Genomic DNA, 17,890 nt, shown 5'->3' on the forward strand with positions numbered 1-17,890 from the left:
TTTGTCTTCCTAACTCTTATTTCATGGGCACCTTCATTTGCAAATCTGCTCTTGGAGGCCCAGAGCTGTAATTAATCCATGTCACAGGAAAGATGTAGTGTCGGGAGAATTTATGACTGGCTCTGAGCTGCCGTGATGAGCAGGGGCACCTCAGCCCCTTGTGATATAAATGCCTCTGCTAATTGGATTGCAGGAGCTAATCAGGAGCTGGAGAGAGAATGAAGGCGCTCAGCCTCCCCGCTGCTGGCGTGGGCTGATAAAGCTGGCAGCCACGGGAATTGCATTGCGGGAATTGCATCCTGGCCTGAGATGGCTATCAGGGGGTGCCCAGGGCCGCTGGCGTGGGGCGGCCGCGCAGCAGTGCAGGGAGGGCGGCCGTCCACTGAGGCAGGTCCCACCACTGACCCAGGGCAGGCACGAGGGCTGTGCACACACCCACGGGGCTGTGCGGGTGGGCCCATGAGCCTGCATCTGGCCGGGAGCTGCCCCGAGAACATCCCACTGGCTGCTCCCAGCTGGCAGCACCTCGGGCAGCCCCGGCCCAGGGTATGACCCTGGCATTGCACGGCCGCCTGGTCTGGCCAGTGTTGCAGACACCCCATGGCCCCCCTCAGCAGTCCTTGGGGTCTCCATTGCCGACCTCAAGCATCAGAAAGGGGCTGAATACTCAATGATTCCAATACCACATCTGTTGACAGCCTCAGTACATGCCTTTCCCCAGAAAGACAGAAAACCAGAGAGATGAGGTGGAAGAGACACAACACGGACATTCCTGCAGCAGGAGTGAGGTCGACCATGCCAGGAGCAAACTGGGTGAATGTCACCTGCTACACGTGTGCTCCACACACCACACGGGCTGTCAGATAGTGGGTGGGCAGGCGGGAGGTGGCTCCTGGGGATGGGCTCAGGATGCTCTTAAGATGGTCTGACTCCAGCCTTCACAGAATCTTAAAGCTCCATGATCATCCCCAGCTCCTGACCAGGGCAGATCTGTCCACAGGGAGATGGGAAGAGTCCTGGATGGAGAGGTCTGACCTGACTCGCCACCCACACAAACCAGACACAGGCAGGTCGCCACTGGAGAACAGGGGTTTTTTTGCAATCCAAGGCTCTTCCACATTCAAACAGCTTTTCTGTCTTCTCCATGTCCTTCTTATTGCCCTTTATTTTCATCTCTGCCTTCCTTTCTCACATGGATTAGAAAGTAAATCCTGAAAATGATGACTAAACCCAGCCATCCCTCCTTACAGAAACACTTTCCCACCTTCTTAAACCTTTTTGGAGGCACGAGAGAAAATAACCCTTGTATTTATGCAAATTTCAAAGTGGCGTGTGATGATGGAAACAAAACAGTGCTGGAGCGCAGCCAAGGCATGGCACCAACGGGGCCTCTCAGCTGCTCGCCTCCCGATTCTTCGGGGGAAGCAGCTGTAGAGAAATGAAAATACAGAAGCCCCCGCACACACCCGCCGCCACCCGCGCGCGCATTCCAGCACCCGTCACCTCGGAGGCGGCAGGATGCGGGCTCTGGCCAGGCGCTGCCTGCAGCCTGGAGCACCCTGTCGTCCCCCACAAGCCTCCCTGTCCCGCTGTTCCCGATTCCCCTTTCAGGAATTTACAAACATTTTCCGCAGATCAATATCTGTATTGATTATTCATTGTGAGCGAGTCGTGTGTCTTTGGTGATCCAACCTGGCAGAGTGAGCAGCCAAAGGCTGCAGCAGATACAGGGGGGGAAAAAAAGGAGAAAAAAGCCCTACAGAAGACGAGAGAGACCCAGATCTGGCTGGGTTTGCTGCTGCCAGCAACGGAGACGGATGGAGAGGAAGGATGGAAGAAAATGGGAATGGCATGAAAAGGAATGAAGAGAAAAGAGAGCCGAGGAGAAAAAGCAAGAGCAGGAAAAACAAAGTCACTGCTGGAGAACTGGTGCCGGGGCACGCCGGCAGCCTGGAGAGATTCCAGCCTTGTGCTCGCCCTTCTGCACAGGGATGCGATGGACTTATTGCTCCGGGAGTGAAAAGTGACTCACGGTTTTGGTATCTGCTACGTAAGAGCTTTGGGGGGATTCCTTGGCTGGCTGACAGAAAGGGAAGAAAGCAGCAGCAGTGAGGTAAAACGCGATCCCTTCCTCCTGCCTTCCTGGGAATACGCGTCGCCCGGGCTGGCTGGAGCAGCTCGCTGCTCGCTTATGATATGCAAAAGGAGAATAATTAAAAGCGCCAGCATCACTTGCAAAGTGAGTAAACACAAAGCCTTTCAAAACATGCTCTTCAGCTAATGAGAAGCTGTAATTTCTTATACTTAAAGGCAAAAAAGACCCTGATGAGGCTCGGTGGAGTGTGCGCGCGCGCCTGCGTGTGTGTGCATGTGTTTGTAGATATGAGAGAATCAGTTAATTGTTGATGATGTTTAGAAAAGGGATTATGAGAAAAGACACTGAAATGATGACAGGGAACATCTTGGATCAGAGCCAGAGAAATAAAATAATCAAGGACAATCAAGCCTGCAGCTCCGGAGAAAGCGCTGACTGTTCTGCTGGGGACTTGGAAGGAATTTCCCCGCGCTGCCGAGCTGCAGCTGGAATACGTGCTTGGCACCAGGAGGGAGAACTGCAAGGAGCAGTTTGCTTGGAGCATGAGACAACAGAAGAGAGAACTATGGAGCTCTGCTATAATTCAGAGGTTAAACAGCTTTGTCTGCTTACGTGTCAGGTGGAGACTTGGTTTGTCCACATCTGACCTGCCCTGAAAATGCAACTTCTGAAATCCCCTGGCTGAAGCTGGAGCTGAGGATTCTCCAGACGCCTCTCCAGAACTACTGTGACGTTATGAAAACAAAGGAAAGGGAGCTCGAGGAATTAAGTTCTCCTGTGGCTGCAGGACCTGATGGACCTGACCATGGAAACTGTCTCTGGAATCGATTCCTTCCTTAATTCTGGAAATAAGAACCCCCTTGCTCCAGCTGGGGATTGCAGCTCACAAGCACGCAGGAAAGGTGGCAGTCATTGGGAATACCAGGAGCAAGCTTTCCTTCTAAGATGGGCATCTAGCTGCTGTCCTGAACGGATGGATTTTAATAAATGTTGGCTTTCTCTTGGGCTGGGGTTGGGTGGGGAGAGAGAATAAAGGGAAATTTAAACCATCCTGTGACTGCTGTGTTGTCAGTGAGCTACAGAAATGCCGTCCCTTTGTTTTGGATGCTAAACTCCGTCTGACTTCATTGTTGCTGGATTTTGGCACTTTACACTGGGCTTCTCCAGCAGCAGAAACACATGGTCTATTAAAGTGGGAATCTTTGGGGACGCGGAGGCAGAGGAACGAGCCAATCATACGTGGCTTTTGCGCATTCCCTGTTTTCCAGCCTCGCGGAAAGCTTTCCGGATGGTGTGGATGGTACGTACGCCCAGGGTGTGCCCGGGAGGGCGGCGGGAGGGCAGCGGGCGCGCGGCGCCGGGGCCGGGATGTGCCACGGGCCGCAGCGCTCGGGGCTGCCAGGCAGACAGACAGACAGGACAGGACAGACAGACACCCCTTCCCTGCGCCGGGCTCGCCGAGCCTGCTCAGACCTGAGAGGAATCTTAAGCGGCGAGCAGCAGATTAGCATATTAACCAGCGCTGCCCGGGCGGTGTCAGCCCGGCAGCCGCGGCCATCGCGGGGCACAGCCTGTCAGACGCTCAACCGGCTCCTTTGTCAGAGCCCTTTTTATGTTTGTGTTTGGCTTTTGTTTCCCAATCAGACCCTAGAAATTCATTAACAGCAATGAAAGGCAAGGATGCAAAAACCTATAATGAAAACAAATGATCTATTTAAACGGTGCTGGGGCTGAAAGGAGGGGGTTTGTGGCGCCGGGACTAGAGGAGAAGGAAATCCTGCCACCTGGAAAATGCCTGGACATGCGTGTCCTTCCCCGTGCCAAGGCTCCAAGGAGACAGTTACTACAAAGCCGGTGGTGTGTGTAAAGATGTTGTAGCACTGTCTTTACAGAGCCTCAAACAAATACCAGCAACTGGTCAGAAGGAGAGGTCGGTCCTCATTGTCCCTGCTCCGGCTGCCGGTAATGCCAGAATTCCTCTCTGGTACTCGATGAGCTTTAATTAGAAACAACTTTCAGTGCCTGTAAAGATTTAAAATCACTTGACTTTTAAAATCACTCGAGCTCATTCACACGGGTCCTCTGCTCTGGCCCAGCAGTGTCCTTCAGCCAGCAGCCCCGATGGGAAGGTGTGGTGGCCACAGGGGACAGCCACTGTGCTGGACCTGGCACCAGGATGCTGGACCTGACACCAGGCTCTTCAGGCGTCTTCCTCTCCTGTGTTACTTCTTAGACAGATTATTTCACAAATGTTACTGTCCCCTAAAGTGTCACATGGTTGTGGAGAATAAAAAGATTTAATCCAAGCATGGCCTTTTTATCAGAATTGATCAAATAAGGGAAAAACTGAAATAATCTATGTTGTATGATTTTTATTTGTAAATGGTGTGTGGAGGCTTTAAATATCACAGAGGCACAACTTATGTATTTGTCAACAGGATTTTTAAGCAAATCTGAATGTTCTCAGCCCCAGAGCTCTGTGCCCAGTCTGAGTGTGCCCATCTGTGGGGCCGGGGACACCCCTCCCTACCCCTGACACAGCATCCCCAAAAATGTGTCACTGGCACAGTTCTCTGAGCTCCCAGAGTCTGTAATTTGTACCTCTGGGAAGCAGGAATGTTAGCAGGGAAAAGGGAAGTGGGCTTCAGCCCCTTTGTCACTCTGTACCCAGCTCTTACACTGGCTGGGTCACATGGGCAAAGGCTCCAGGGCTCTGTCTGTGTCCAGTGAGGTATCCCACTAATTCCAGCTGATTTCACCAGCTAAGAACCAAAGACAGACAACATAAAGATTTTATCTGTTGGAAAATTTGAAGAAAATCTCTCAACACCTGCCACATGTCTACATTTTTCAGTGAGGAAAACAACAACAACCTCTTGTCTGAGGAAACCTGTCCAATTTGCACCTGGTAAAGACATGCTGGATAATCTTACTCTAATGTGCTTTAATCTATCTCCACAATTAGATAAACAAACTAAATCCCTTAAGAACCTTCAAAATTTATCCTAAACTACCACCAGTCCTTATCATTAAACTTTTTAATTGTAAACGCAGCAAATAATGGTGAAATCGCAGAATCCCAGAATGTTTTGGGTGGGAAGGGATCTTAAAGCCCATCCCACCCCCTGCCATGGGCAGCGACACCTTCCACTGTCCCAGGCTGCTCCAAGCCCTGTCCAGCTTGGCCTTGGACACTTCCAGGGAAGGGGCAGCCACAGCTGCTCTGGGCACCCTGTGTCAGTGCCAAATGTTTGCTGTTTGCTCAGGGTTCCTACTGACCACAGCTGGACTGTTGATGTGGCACCAATGAGTTTTGGAGCCACTGGAATAAAACTACACTTTCACAGCAGCTTCTGAAAGTGCCTTCTGCTAGTTCAAAAGTATTTTGGGAAATCACATGAGAACTGTCTCTCATATGCCAGCATATCACCCAGGTGATGAGCTGCAAACACATTCCCAGGCTTTTTTCTTGGTATTGAAATAAAATAGAGGAAATTTACTAAAAATGTGTTATATTCTTATACCACAAGACCAAGACGTGCATTAAAAGACAGTAACAAATACCCCCTTGTACCATGAAATACAGCCTTGGTCCCACGTTCTCCCCTTCCTCTGCATTCATGGAAGAGCAATTACCCACTAAACAGGTAATTATAATAATACCCCATAATTAAATCTATGAAATTATAGAAGACTATGAACAAGGGCCTTTTCCTCACCAGGTTGAAATGAAAGCCTTCAGTTTAATGACCAAGTGTATTCTAGGTCCAAAAGAACGATTCCGACTAGCATGGAGAAGAAAGTTCCTTTTTACAGAAAAAATTTTAAATCTTAAAAATTTTACAGAGTGTATTCTACTGACACAGACCCAAAATTGCTGATTTTTCTTCTTCAGCTGGTTAAGGCTTGGGATTTCTTCTGAAAGGACATGTGCCTCACAGTATCCTGCCCTTTGGCAAAATAAAGTTGTACCTGCTTGTACCAGCTGTACAAATTTAAAAGTTACAATTCTGCTAAACAAAAGCCAAATTTCCCATGGACATCAGAAGAGTAATTCTCCTCTGGAGGCTTTTTCCTTGTCTTCTTTCCACTTGTGTGAGGTCCTTCCATACTCACCCCACACTTACTTTTCATCACCTGGGTTTGTCTCTTCTACGCAATTAAACCTGCAGTTTTAATTAACTAAGATGCTCAAACCAATCACCCCAAAGCTCCCCGAGGTGTTCACTGCCCATCTCTTCTCCTTCACCCTGGTACCAGGGTTTTTTTGAGTCTTTGTCACCTTCTCACAGCCCCACTGCCCCAGTCTCATGAAGCTCTGAGGTTGCAGAGGAATCCCACAGCATAATCCCACTTTTTCTGCCACTGTCGTTAATGGAAACAGCACACAGATTGGTCCAAAAATAGAGCCCTTTTGCAGGTGCTACATGTTTTTAAAGAAAACTTGCAATCTCCAATACAACAAAATCAGTCAAGACATCATAGTGTGAGAAAATCACAACTGATCGCACATGTTGTCTCTCCAGTCTTTCCCACTGTCCCCATGTCAGCCCCTTCCACTTCCCCCTCTCCCACCTTCTCAGTGTTTTCTGTCCTTTCTGTGCTCCATCCACTGTTTTCCCCACTCATTCTCATATCAAAATCACGAACTGACCCCAGGGAAGATGGGATTTCAGCACTGCCATTCCTCCACAAAATCTCTGGATTCAGTTTACAACACCTGAAGAGCACCATGCACCACCCTCAAAGAACACCAAGGCCTGGAGCATTTCCTAACAAAATGTGAAAAAGTAGATGCTTTGCTCAGGATCCTGTGAGATATTGAGAGCACAAAGCAAATGAGTGTCTGCCTATCACACAATTTCCCAAGGTTTCCATTAAATTTATAAGTCTGATGATTCTCAAGAAATTGAAGTGTGCACTCGTGTTGTAAACAAAATACTTCAAATAAAAACAGGAAGAAAAGAGGAGAGAAACCTTCTTTAAAGGATAAAAAAAATCCCCAAAAACTAAATACATGGAAAAAATCCGACTCCAAATTTACATTTCTCAGTGTTCCATCAAGATAGAGAACTCTGATGAGTATTTTTTGAAACCTGCCATTAATCTTTCCATTGCTATCAGTATCACATAAGGTTTGGTAATACCAAGTATCCTAGAGATTATGAATGACCTTATAATGACTAAGAATATACAAATATATTAAAACCAGGTACTTCGCAGTGACTCACTGAAGTCTATTTACACACAAAATAATTTTGGATGAAATTACTACACTTGGACTGCAGGTATTTTTCCAATGCCAAATCTCATGGTGGGGATACTGCTAGGAAGGAAAGGGATATTTGTCCCATATTCAGGAAGATGTGTTTTCTGCCAGCACATAATTTACCATAGTTTTGGGAAACTTATATTTACAAATTGTAACAGACCATCCAAATATGATTTACTTTCACCAATTCACATGGAAAATGAACCAGATAAGGAGTCTTGTCCTTTCCTCATCTTTCCTTACGCCTGTTTGATTAGGACAGACATTCAAGGGACGGTTTTCCTGCTAAGAAGATTAAGCCAAGGGCACTAATCACTTGGCCTATTCTTTAATGACAGAAACTAACAGTTAAGGTCAACATAAATAATTAAATAACAGAGCCCTGATGGTTTTTCTCCAGCCCACACACAGCTGCAGCCCAGCAAGGCTTTGTAGACATGTAGGAAAAACATACTCTATGGACAGCCTTGTTCAAAAAACACCTTCTCATTGAAAATAAGAGGAGCCAACACTACTGGCCAGCAATTGAGGTGCTCAGAAACACTTCAGGCAGGTGGCATTTAAACAAAGCCATGGCACCACGAGAAGGAGGAGCGAGCAAACCCTGCAGCTCACGGAGCACAAAGAACCCTCAACTCTGCCTGAGAACAGCTCTGTTACATGTAATCACATCTCTCCTAATCCAGGTGATTTACATTACACATCCCAAGAGGGTGACCAACACAGAAATCACTTCTACAAGGCTTATGAAAATTAGGTCTTCCTACCTCACTGTGGAAACATGGAGATGTCGCAGGATCTGGTGCCGATGAGTGGAGCAGGGGAGATGGTTCCTATTCAGACCGGAGAAAGTCAGTACAAACTCTCCAGATCAAAGCCTGCAAACAAAAGAATGGGAAGTATATAAAATACTTTGAAGGATCGGGAATGATGCACCAAAAGAAACAGAAGTTTGGGTACAGCATAGAGTCTTTAATATTTTTTTTTTCAGTTTCAACTCAGTCAACATTCCCAGCCATTCCATCTCCTCTGTCACTTGAGGGCTGACCTGTAGCACCTTTGGGACAGGTCTACTTTGCCTCCTACCAACCTGACAGCTGCACCTCCCAGCTTCCTGGCTTCATAGGGAAAGGACTGTATCAACTACATTTAGGTGGCTCTGCCCACAGAAACCACCCTGTTCATCTGTACCACAGACTCTGACTCAGCCATCAGCAAAGCCAGAAGCTCTGTGGTCTCTTCTGCTCTAACCAGTGCAGCCCAGACTGGCTGCTCACGTACCCAGCAGGGGAGCGGAGACACCCGTACAGAAAACAAACGCAGTGAAGAGTCAGGGAAAACAGCTTCATTCATGAAAAGTGTTCTTCTTCCCAAGGAAAACCCTCCTTTTGGGTGCACAGCTTGGCACCTGGGTGGGCAGCTGACCAGGAGGTGTCATGCAACTGACGCCAGGAGGTTTTTAGGACAGGAACTTTCCCATTCCAGTGGTGGTTTTTGCTGCAGTCACACATCTGTGGCTGTCAGGAATTTATAACTAGAAATTACAGAACTCTCATGAAATACCGCTTGCTATTGCCCAGTTTGTTTCTCCTCTGTCTATGCTCTACACCTGAAGTTGTGGCTGGCCCATGCCTGGAAGTGTCCAAGGCCAGGATGGACAGGGCTTGGAGCAACCTGGGATAGTGGAAGGCATCCCTGCCCATGGCAGGGGCTAGAACAAGATGAATATTCAGGCCCTTCCAACCCAAACCATTCTGGGATTCTGTGACACACTGTGGGACACAAGCGTGTGTGAGACACACCAGGGGAAAAGCTAAACCACCAGACATTCAACGCTTGGTTTAAACCAACGGAAAAAGGAAGTTATCTGAAATAAAAAAGGTACTTTCAGGAAAATGGAAGTTGTTTCCAAACAATAAAAATAGAAAAGGATATAAACCCAGCACACTAAGTGCAAGCCCACGATAAGGCAAGGCAAAACAGGGCCTGGAGAACAATCATCAGAGTTCGTAGAGCTAATAAAAGCTTCTCCAACACAAAAGCAGGAAGCCTGTCTGTCACCCGGAGCCGCTGATAGATGGGCAAGGAGTAAAGGGGGGAATTAAGAAAGATAAGGGCACAGCAGCAAAATTAAATTAATTCCTTGCACTGCTGTTCACTATGCAGGGGTCAGCAGGGTTCATATGCCGGAGCAACAAATCACCAGAGACAGACAGTGCTCCCTCAAGGAGCTCAAATATGAAATTGCTGAACTTTCTTCCTTTGCATCTGAGGATTGGAAGGTGACAATTTTTAAAAAAGGCTTTAGGAGTGACCCTGGGAATGACAGACCACAAAGTCTGATTTCCAGAACAGGCAAAAGGGTAGAAAACTGTGGGACCAATCAGAATTAGCAGCAGTGAGTAAACACATGTCTGGGACAGAGCCTGAAAGACAAGAGAAGAGTCTATAAGTACAGATCTGAGTTGTCTGATGAGGAACCAGCCCTGCTAATACAGGAGATTAGGGCTGATACAGTGGAATCTGATTTTCTAAAAGCTTTTCTAGAACATCCCTCACTAAAGGTTCTTAAAGAAACTAAACTGTCATGGAGTAAGAGGAATTAATCTTCCTGTGAATTCCTGATAAAAGGACAGGAAAAAAAGGGCACAAACACAACATTAGCAAAGGATGGAGCAGAAATTCTGCACTGCTTCAGCTTAGTCATGAATAACTTGGAAGAGGAGAAAGCAAAGTGACATGCAGGTAATGAAAGTAACGTATAGAGTTTTTCAGAAAAGTCAAGCTTAAGAGAGAAGAGTTCCTGCCAAACGTCCCAGAGTTCAGGCTGGAGCCAGGATGCCAGTGCACATCTGTGTAACAGGCCATATAATGAGATCCATTGCTTGGACTTTGGCAGGTGTTGTGAGCCTGGATTCCCCCGGTTTCTGTGGTGGCACTGGAGATGTGACAACCGTCCTTTGGCTGTGACCAGGTTAATTCCTGGTGTATACCTGACTCCATCCTCTGAATGATGAAAGAAGGACAGTTTTGCCATGGCTGTGAGAAATCTCCCTGCAAACACCTCCCACCTTGGAGCATCATCCTCCAAATCCAATTGCAAATGGGATTAAATCCCTTTCATTGCTATGGGAGGGATGCAGGTGGGCAGGGGCTGCTGAAGCTGCTCTCACCCTGCCCAGGACTGTGCCCGTGAATGGCTCACTGCCCTGCTCCTGGTGTCACCTCGGGAGCACAGGCCACGTCCCCTGGCTGGGGCGATGGAGAGAAACGGCTCTGACCTGTCACAAAAGGATTGCTGTCTAGAAAGGGTACTCTGCTAGAAGGAAGCTTGTCCCTTTGCCTGGCCTTGCCGGCTGTCTCCTGGACTCCGGAATGACAAGGGAATCCCTCCTGCCCGGCTGAAGCTGACAGGGAGCTGTCCCCTAGCATGGCAGGGAGCTTTCCCGGCAGCAGCTGCCTTGATTCTGCAGCAGCTGAGTTCCTGTACGGCAAAGAAAGAGCATCTGACAAAGCCCACACTAAATTAAGCGCGAGTCCTCTCGCCAGCACGGAGACAAGGGGGGCTCCCGACGCCTGCCCAGGGCGGGCAGCACCTGCCCCTCGCGGGGCCGGGGGCTCGGGGCGCTCCTTTGTCCCACCACGTGCCCGCATACTGAGGCCACTTGTTCCCGTCTGATCGCAATTAGCACCGTGCCAAATTCCTCGTGCCCCGCGCTAATTCGAGAGGATGGGCATGTCACACCCTGCCAAGAATTACAGCCACTGCCAGCCGGGGCAGCCCGGCCCTTTCATTAGGCCTTTGTTTCACAAGTGAGGGCTCACGGACTCCCTTTCTTTGTCAGAAATACCCGTGGAGGCGCTGGAGGAGGCAGAAGCCGCGGGCCTGGCCCGAAGGATGCCGTGTGTGTGACTGAGCCAGGCGAGGGGCTCTGCCACACTCCCTGCTCCGTCACATTAACCCGCAAATTTAGAAAAATCCACTGTCTCCAGGTGCTGAAACCCCAAAGCTGCATCACTGCTGCAGAGCTGTGGAACGCAGCACGGAGCACATCCCTCCCACCCACACCCCAAACCAGCCCAGAGTGACCAGCAAGGACACAGCCCACACCGCACCCGCTGCCCTCCCCCGGCCCGGGACAGCTACCATCAAAGCAAAGCTCTCAGGGCAGGGCTGCACCCGACTGCCCTGCCCTGGCCACAGAAACATCATTCCGAACGCCCGAGATGAAAATGGAGACAGCACTAACGCCCTGTGTGAGATCCCTGCCCGGGTACCCAGGCAGCTCCCACGGAGCCTCTGCGTGGAGGGCCCTCCAGAGACCTCAGGCCCGTGCCCAGGGGCACACCCAGCCTCACAGAGTGATGAAAGCACGCTCTTTGCTGCTTCCTGTCTCCTGTTGTCATTTGAACATCGCTCCTGACATGACCTGGGGATACCATGATGACAGCCAAAACATCCACAAATTCTGCCTGCTAAGCTGGTGATGTTCCTAATATTTTTGGATGGTGATTCCCTTCTGCCTGGTGTTGGCCAGAACAGAATCACAGAATCATTTGGGTTGGAAAAAGCCTCTAAGCTCATTGAGTTCAGCCATTCCCCACCACTGCCAAGGCCACCACTGCCCCATGTCCCCAACTGCCACATCCACATGGTTTCTAAATCCCTCCAGGGATGGGGATTCCACCACTGCCCTGGGCAGCCTGTGCTAGGGCTGGACGGCCCCTTTCCAGGAAGGAATTTCTCCCAATACCCAACCTTACACAGACTCAGCAGTTTGGCTTTTGAAGGACACTCTGCTCTCCTGAAACTGGCCTGTGTGCAGTACCCAAGGCTGTTGTAACCTGTACATATAGGCTGTTGTAAAACCTCAGTAATTCCTACTGATTCCAAGGAGGATGTTGTGAATTACTGAATTTGTCAGGTTAGCAGCATGAGAGCAAACTGTTCAGACAGAACAACGCTTCACAAAATGCAATTTAACTTATTTTCTTAATTGTGGGCTGATTCTGATTTACGCTAATTCATAACAGATTATGAACTCTATTATGTAATTGGAAAAATGACCATAAAACTTTCACAATGCTAGAGAGGTTTTTGGTTATTTGGTTTTTTACACTCCATTGCTTACAAGGGCTGGCACACACATGGCTGGGCCTGTGTCCCCATGTCCCCCCTGACACAGACCTGCCATCGACTGCAGAGCACAGCCTGGCTCCATGCAGCAAATGAAGCCATTTATCAAGCACTGGGGTTGCTCTGTGAGGGACTGAGAAAGGGACACACATCCTCCATGGAGAGGCTGAGGCACATCAGGATATGGCCAGGTATTGCTCCAGCCCTGGAACTGTTCAAGGCCAGGTTGGGCAGGACTTGGAGCAACCTGGGAGAGTGGAAGGTGTCCCTACCCATGGCAGGGGGTGGGACTGGATGAGGTTTAAGATCCCTTCCAGCCCAAACCATTCTGGGATTGTACGAGGAGGAGCTGCTCTAGTCTCTGGAGTGCTCCCGCAGTGCCCCTGAGCCCTCTCTGGGTCACATCCCGCTCGGCCTCCTGGCTTGGGAACAGGATGGACCAACAGCAACTGAGGCCGGGAGGGAAAGCGACACCGTCAGTATCTCAGGAAGAAAATCCCCCAGCAGAGCACTGCAGCGGCACATGCACTTGTTACATTTTAAATCCCAGTTTTAAGTTTTTTTACTCCGAGTGTGCATCTGACCGGGCCTGAGCCAGAGCGAGGGGCTGGGTGTGCAGCCACCATCCAGAACTGGCTGTTGGAGCTGTAATTGGTTTTCAATGATTGTATCTTTTCCTGTGTTATTGCTGTACATGGCTGGGTTTTGTACGATACTGAAAATCAATAAAAATGCATGAAAAAATGTTCTCCCACCCCCCTTAAAAGTTAAATAATCTTGTTAGGATTCTGGTACTGCTATTTTATTCTTTGTTTTTCATCCCATCCCTGAGACTCGCTGGGGTCTCCCACAGGACCCCAGCTGTGGAGCCAGCACCGTGTTCCAGCCGGGGCTGACAGGCAGGTACGGCCAGGAGAGCCCCCACCCTCTGACACACACAGGGATGTGGCTCAGGACACAAGGTGGTGTCACCTCTGTCACCACAGACACTCTGGCTTACATGGAGGAGTTGGAGCCAGGAGGGAGATTGACTCTCCCCCAGTTATGGGAAGCCTGTGGCAGGAGGAGCCAGTGCTCTCTGCCAAGACAATGCCCCTCACGCTGCTCTGATGTCCCTCTGCACGGCTCCTCAAGACCAATGTAAGCAAATGTGCTCCCAAACTTACACCGTGTCACCAAAATCACTGGGGTTTTGTTTCCTGACATATACAACAAACCATAAAAACACAGAACTTTTTTGCTGGGAAGGGACCTTAAAGCCCATCCTGTTCCACCCCCTGCCATGGGCAGGGATGCCTTCCACTATCCCAGGTTGCTGCAAGCCTCGTCCAACCTGGCCTGGAACACTTCCAGGGATCCAGGGGCAGCCCCAGCTTCTCTGGGCACCCTGTGCCAGGGCCTGACCACCCTCACAAGGAAGAGTTTCTTTCCAATATCCCATCTAACCCTGCCTTCTGGTAGTGGGAAGCCATTTCCCCTTGCCCTGTCACTCCAGGCCCTTGTCCAAAGTCCCTTTCCAGATCTCTTAAGCTCCTTTAGGCACTGGAAGGTGCTCTAATGCCTCCCCAGAGCCTTCTCTTCTCCAGCTGAACCTAAAGAGAATAACAGAAAAAAAACCCACAACAACCTATTTACTCTCCCCTCCAGATTAGGATTGGGATAGAGGTGCTGCAGGAGGTAACAAGTGTGATGAGATGAGAACAGGGGAGCTACTTCAAAAGATTAAGGGATTCAGGGCAGTGTAACTGAAAGGGCTGATGGCCTCGCCGCAGCCATTCCCAGCTCCAGGAGCAGGAGCCCGACCTGCTGCTGCCAAACCAGGCAGTGGTGACGGTGTCGAGGGACTGGCACAGCTGGACAAGGGGCAGGACACCCCCAGCACCCCACCACGGGGTCATACTGATCCCTGGGAGCCCTGGTACAGCCTCATCCCTTTTGGACACAGGGATATGAATCCACTGCTTTGTTCAGGCTCAGTGACTGACCATCAAACCCAGAGCCTGAAAGCAGTGCTTCATGTTAAATGGAAACATTTCTATTCCTGAACAAAAACCAAAAGTATTTTGGGTTTGATAAGAATATTTTGTTTGACACAAGCAAAACTTTTCATTTGGTGGGGTTTTTTAAAAAGTTCAGTTTCAAAAGAAAACCTTGTGAACAAAACATAGTGATTTTAATTTTTTCTGATTTTTCTAAAATATCTTCACTTTTATTCAATCTCTTCTATTTAACATAGCTTTGCAAACTTTTAAAAACTGTTTTTCTGAAAATAAATTATTTCCCTCTATGTCTGAGTCCCTGCAGGAGCCTTTGCTCCACAAAGAACACACGTACATCTCTGAGTTCAGTATTTTGTCACATTAGCCTGGCCCCACAGTCTGGAATTCCTCAGGAATTAAAGCCTGACACAAACACAGCATTTAACTCCATTACAATATAATAATGATTTTTAAACAACGTTGTAATAGGTTCTATATTTTTTTAAAGTGCATATTATTGTACTGTCACGATTTCCTTCGCTCCGTAACAGCCCAGTCAAAGCAACAGATACAAAGGTAAACACAACTGAGAAGGTACCGAGCACTACGTGCCCCTTTCCCAGGTTTAGAACTTGCTTTTTCCAGCTGCCAGCTAATCCACAGACAGGCCATACTAATTGTGGGACAATTTGTGTATTCTTAAACTAAAATATTTTTCAGTTAAAGCAATGCATAAATTATTTATTCATTTGTAATTGCATTTAAATACTTGAAGAATGTCCAAATTAACTGCTTTGAAAATTGTTCCAAAATTTCCTCCTAGGCTGTGACCTTGTGGCCAAGTTTAATCTCAAACCAAATTGAAAGAAGGGCTTACACCAAACACATCCAGCGGCTCTGGACGTGCTTTGCTCAGAGAACCAACACAGCCCTTTGCAAACTCAGCCTGGGTGCTGGGTTTGGGGCCCACACCTGGGGTCCAGACAGGGGTTTCCACCATGTTACCCAAGCCTGGAGTTGATGACCCAAGATTTTGTTGGGAAGGTTTTATTCATCCGACTTGGTTACTTCCTTGAAGCTTCTGTTTGCAGCCGTACCCAGCTCAGCCTTCTGTTAAAAGCCTTCCCAATGTCTGTGGTTGTGGTGGAAAGCACCAAATTTCAGAAACCAGAATTCCAAGGAAAATAGGAACTACATCAGTTTTAATATTCTATACATATTTGTGTCAAATCTGCACTTTAGGGAGCTCAATTCATAGCCATGACAGTGGTTTTATTTCCCATCCCCTCTAACCCTGCATGTACCTACACCCAGTTCTGCACCCATGGCCCGGCTGCGGCACCTCACGGCCCTGGGCTCACATCCCAGCCTGGCCACAGAGCTCCAAAGCCAAACACCAGCTGGGTGTGGTCCCCACGGCAAGCTTAGCTGCAGGTTTGTCCTTCCTTTGTCATAAATCTGGTTTCTGCAAACAGCAGAATTACAGCAGATTAATTCCTTACACCGTCCCTTGCAAGGAGAACTGCTGAGAGGGAAGGGAGGAAGCCCAGACACTGCTCTAAGATCTCAGCCAGCTGCAAAATGTCACAAACCAGCAAGAGAGCTGGTTTCCTGACAACATGTGTCCTGATAGCAGTTCCCCCAGATGAGGGGGAACTCCCGTGCTCATGATTATTCTCCTTTCAGGAACAGAATGAAGAAAACAGATATAAAAGAGAATTCTTAAGTGTGCAGAAGAGGACAATAGTCAAGAGTTTGTCAAACCTTTGGTGGAACAGACATGTAACTAAAGAAGTATCAGAGAGGTTTGTTTTACTTCATATTTAAAATGAATACTAAAATTCATTCTAAACCAAGAGAGCAGGATGGACCTGGGTTTGGAGTTCCTAACCTAGAAACCAACTCAGCACCTCACCTGAGTGCATCAGCTCTCTGAGTGGCTCTCAAAGTCTGCAGAGTTCCAAGACGGGGAGTATCTCAGGACTTCACTAGTTTGACCTCTAGGTTTGGGTCATGGCATGCTCTGAAAAACCCCACACGTCCTTGCTGGACTCCCGGGCAGGGAGGTCACCCAGCAAGCCCTGAGCGTGTGCAGGCTCAGGAGACAGGGCTGTGGCTCTGGGGCTGCGCTGCCACCTGCCAAAGACACGAACCACGTTACAACGTGTTGCTGAGACGGGGGTGGAAAGGAGTTGTCATGCTGTGCATGGTGTAGTTGCTGTTTCTTTTATGCCATTTTATAATAGTGTGTGATTCTTTAATAAAACCTTAGAGGAAACATCCCTAGTCCTCCCCCATCCCAAATACTTGTGTGTCAATTTATATAAAACAAAACCATTTATTAAGAAAAGGAAAAATATTAAAACAGAGATATAAACAGCACAGGAAGCAATTCAGCTCCCTGTAAATAAGTTTAAAACTTGAAGGTAGAAAAAATTATTAAATGCCAATCCTGAACAAATGGACTGGCTGGTAATTTCTCTGGCACAGCTTGCTTGCCTTCTGACAGCCTTCTGAGGTACTGGACAATCCTGAAGGACATTTGCTCAGAGAAGCTGTGGCTGACCCTGGATCCCTGGAAGTGTCCCAGGCCAGGCTGGACGGGGCTTGGATCAACCTGGGATAGTGGAAGGTGTCGCTGCCCATGGTAGGGGGTGGGATGAGATAAGCCCTTCCCACCCAAACCAGTCTGGGATTCTGTGATTCCAGGATGAGGAGAGTACCAAAGCTTCCACTGCTACTTCAGCCCCTTTCTCACTGCAGGTTCTCTGGGTCAGAGCCCTCGGAGAGCCACAATCTCAGCTCCAGTTCCTTCTCCTGACTTAGGGGCAGCCTGTGTTCAGACACAGAAAATTAAAAGCTTTTGTCAGGGAATGGCTCCAGGTTGGGAGAGCAGTGGGGGTGCCAGAGGGGAGCAGCAGCCCTGCCCTGCAGTGCAAATGTATCAATGATAACTTCCAGCCCCCTTCCCCCTGACTCCTTCCTAGAGCAGCACAAAGCAGCCCCTGGGTCCCTGCCAGTTTCCCCTCCTCAGGTCATTTATTGCTCTCTTCTTAACATTCTCTGACTCTTGTATCCTTGATTCCAGCTGCTGCACAGAGGCGAGGGTCAGCCTGGCCATGCCCTCACACCACAAGCAGCAGGAGCAGTGTCCCGGCACAAACAGGCACCCAGAGCCAAGATGATGCTCTGGTGCCTCACCGGCTCCGGCAGCACAGATCTGTCTCCAGTAAATAACCCTCCGTTTTCACATGGATTATTTAGACTTTCTGATGAAACTGCAGAAATGCCACTGCGGCGGCCGCGCCCAATCAGGCGGCGGCTCCCTGACCCCGGCCTCTCCGCGGCACCGCTGCTATGAGCTTCAAGGGGAAAAACCCTCCTTGTCTCTCGTTAGCCCTTTTTTT

At 48.8% G+C, this 17,890-nt stretch overlaps 1 protein-coding gene and 1 long non-coding RNA gene across 3 annotated transcripts in view; one reads left to right on the forward strand and one right to left on the reverse strand.

The window, feature by feature from the left end:
- Positions 1-17,890, reverse strand: part of ZFHX3 (zinc finger homeobox 3) — a 399,882-nt gene that overhangs the window by 188,661 nt on the left and 193,331 nt on the right. Inside the window, 1 exon segment of the mRNA XM_039558074.1 lies at positions 8,135-8,245. The gene's annotated coding sequence lies outside the window, so the exon portion shown is untranslated.
- Positions 1,205-4,401, forward strand: LOC120410582. Of its 2 annotated transcripts, none has more exons than XR_005602865.1 (2): positions 1,205-3,395; positions 4,192-4,401. It is a non-coding gene; the product is annotated as an uncharacterized LOC120410582 (long non-coding RNA). The 2 variants fall into 2 exon arrangements; XR_005602864.1 differs by having other exon boundaries at positions 4,195-4,401.

Source organism: Corvus cornix, chromosome 11 (assembly GCF_000738735.6).
Source record: "Corvus cornix cornix isolate S_Up_H32 chromosome 11, ASM73873v5, whole genome shotgun sequence".
Lineage (NCBI taxonomy): Eukaryota > Metazoa > Chordata > Aves > Passeriformes > Corvidae > Corvus > Corvus cornix.